The sequence below is a fragment of the Malus domestica genome, chromosome 17 (assembly GCF_042453785.1).
Source record: "Malus domestica chromosome 17, GDT2T_hap1".
Classification (NCBI taxonomy): domain Eukaryota; kingdom Viridiplantae; phylum Streptophyta; class Magnoliopsida; order Rosales; family Rosaceae; genus Malus; species Malus domestica.
The window spans coordinates 20,271,852-20,274,719 of NC_091677.1; the positions used below are offsets into that span (position 1 = coordinate 20,271,852).

The 2,868-nt window shown below is 40.0% G+C and overlaps 1 long non-coding RNA gene across 1 annotated transcript; it reads left to right on the plus strand.

Annotated features, from left to right (window-relative positions):
* The first annotated feature begins 1,285 nt into the window (after positions 1–1,285).
* On the plus strand, positions 1,286–2,646 carry LOC114822675 (uncharacterized). Its single transcript, XR_003770822.2, has 3 exons — positions 1,286–1,716; positions 1,812–1,892; positions 1,977–2,646. It is a non-coding gene; the product is annotated as an uncharacterized lncRNA (long non-coding RNA).
* The last annotated feature ends 222 nt before the right edge of the window (positions 2,647–2,868 follow it).

The following is a 2,868-nucleotide window of genomic DNA, read 5'->3' on the forward strand; positions in this document are numbered from 1 at the left end:
AGACTATGATTTTGCCTCTAACACAGAGTACATGGAAAATTAGCATACATCAACACACACGCACACACCCAAAATAAGCATACATGGACACACACATACACACAGAGACAGAGTACATACACACACCCATACACACAGAGCACGTACTTACATACAGATGCATACACTCATAGTCTATGATTTTGCCTCTAACTACTCCTTTATGCTAGTTTCTTCTTATAAGTTATAATTGTTGGGTCTGTATCTTATCTGAATTGATTAGTTTGTGTATAATAGATCAATTTTAAGTTTTGTTTCTACCAAACTTGAATTGAGTTTAGAATTAGGGTTTTTAAATTTGGTTTTAAATTTAAGTTGAAATTATTGTGCATGTGTGCAGTAGGTTAAATCTTTGTGTACGAAACAAATTTATTTCCAATTTTGTTGATGTCACAGCTCATTAGAACCCAGAGGGTGATGACTTCTACACCTAATCCGACGACCACTCCTACTACTGCTGCCACTACTCCGGCAGAGATGGACCATAGGTCGGTGAATCCAGTTAACCCAGTTGGTCCTCTAGTCCCACAGATGTCAGCATCATCAACTTCTTCGGTGGCGCTACCTGTTAGTGCCCGACGTGCTCATCGGCACCCCCGCACAACTGACCAGATGTCGCCATCGGGATCCACAACCGATGCCTCAGGTACACGGCCAGGTATACAATCCTAATTTACTCCCTCATTCCCATGTTAACTGAGTATTTTTATTTTAGGTTCAATTTGTTAAGTTATGCCATGTAAGGATTAAAAAGTTGTCATCATTTTGAACCTTTTATTAAACTGTTGTGATCATTGTGTTGGATACGTATATTTTTATGTTATTTTTAGGGTTTTGGGAAATGTTTTAATTATAAGGGAGGTTATGCCAGAATTTTAGTAGGATTTGTTATTAGTTTTGGGTTAATGTTTTTTCTTCATTTGTTTGCAGCAAAGAAAAACACCCGGGGACCTTGTCAGCAATTGAAGACGGCGAAGGTCACCCAGTGACCAACAGTCATATCACAATCAGATATGATGAGCGACATTGGGTAGCACTAACGGCGGAGCAGCATAGTGCATTGGCCAACGACATTGAGCACGTCGTGCGAATGAAATGCCGGAGGAGATGAAGAACACGGTGCACAATCATTGTCAGTAAGTAGCGTCGCCTTTTTAATACTTTTCATGCAAAATTTATATATTTATATTTATTACTGTCTTTTATTACTAATACTTTCATAATATTTGTTACATTGCAGACAAACTACAATTTGGAGGACATGAACGAGGACATGTTGACGTACCTCAATCGGCTCTTCTCCAAACGATACAAGCAGTGGAAGAGTGACCTGCACCAATATTTCGAGCAATTTGATGATTTGCAGGTCGCACTCGAGGAGGGTTGCCCGAAGGAGTTCAAGGACCGATAAGATGGTTAGGTTTGGCTCTATGGTCATTTTTAGGAGCCAAGCTATGTGGTGCGTTTTTAATTACGACTTCTTTCATTTTACTTTTTTTAATTTTTACTAATGTTTATTATTATTTTTTTTATTTTCTTTAAGTATTACAACTAATATGTTTATTTTTTGTATAACAAAATAAGTCAAAGGTGAACAAGATCAATTGGAAGAAGAAGGCTCTTCTCCACCATTCGGGTTCAAGGCCTTTCTTCTATAGGATGGAGGTGCGGCAAAGGGTATATAGTACAGCTTTCATTTCCAATTTTAAAATGTCGCTAATAATTTTTTTTCCTGTTCATACTAATATTTTCCTTATCTTTTTCTATTTCAGGAGGGTTCAAAATTTTCAGAGATCAACGCCTTTGCTGATGTTTATGTTCAGCCTGGGGATGAGTTGACTCAGTCCCTTCATGTAAGTAATTTCTTATGCATTAAAGATTTATACGAATTATTTCAAATTGTTTTCTATTAATAATCCATGTTTTTTTTTTCACAGGCAACTATGGTGGAGAAGGGTCAGTCGGTGCTTCAGGAGTCCACCTCCCAACTTCCCTCAGACATGCCTATTGAGTTTGTGGATCCCCCTGAGGATGCGGGGTTTCACATCCTGCTATAGACGTTGGACTAGACTTTTGGTCGGAGGCCAGGGACATATTGTCGGGGGATGGGAAATGCCAGGCAGTGGGAGAGTGGAGCCTCATCATCCTCGCAGTCAAGGGGCCAGGTTATGGCTTTGACGCAGGAAGTCACTGGTCTGAGTTGAATTATATGGCAGGAATTAATTTTCTGTTATTTCACAAGAATAATATATGTACATCCAGTCCTACGTCCACTAAGAAACATAAAAGGACACAATCTCTAACCTTCCTAATAAAGGACTCCTATAATATCTACATAATCCTTACATACTCTTTATGACTCACGCTAACAAACTCCATGGTGAACTTAGCCTTGTCATACAAGGAAGGCGACGAATAAGTCTCCAAGTGGTTAGCACCGGTGAAGTCCTCCGACAACACTCTGCCCGCTTCGACTGGAGCTTGGCTGACGAAAGTGGCCACCGCTAACGTGAAGATGATAAAATGAGGAGTTGGGGGTGTTGATCTACCAGCTGTGCTTGTGTTTCTGGTAGGAGCTTTTGCCTTCTGGGGGCTGGATGGAAGCGCATGAGAAAGCTTCAAAGTGTTTCGCTTAAATGGGGAGAGTTTGTGTATTAAATGTTGTGGGTTTCTGGTGGGCGTGTGGGGTTTTACGTGTTGACCAAGGAGCTCTGAAAGGTTCCATACATGCGAAAACGAAAACTAATAGGGTAGTGAGGTTCATCTTCATTTGTAAATAAAAGGTCTTAGGTTTAAATCTCGCAAATGGCAAGTTCGTAATCGATTTAT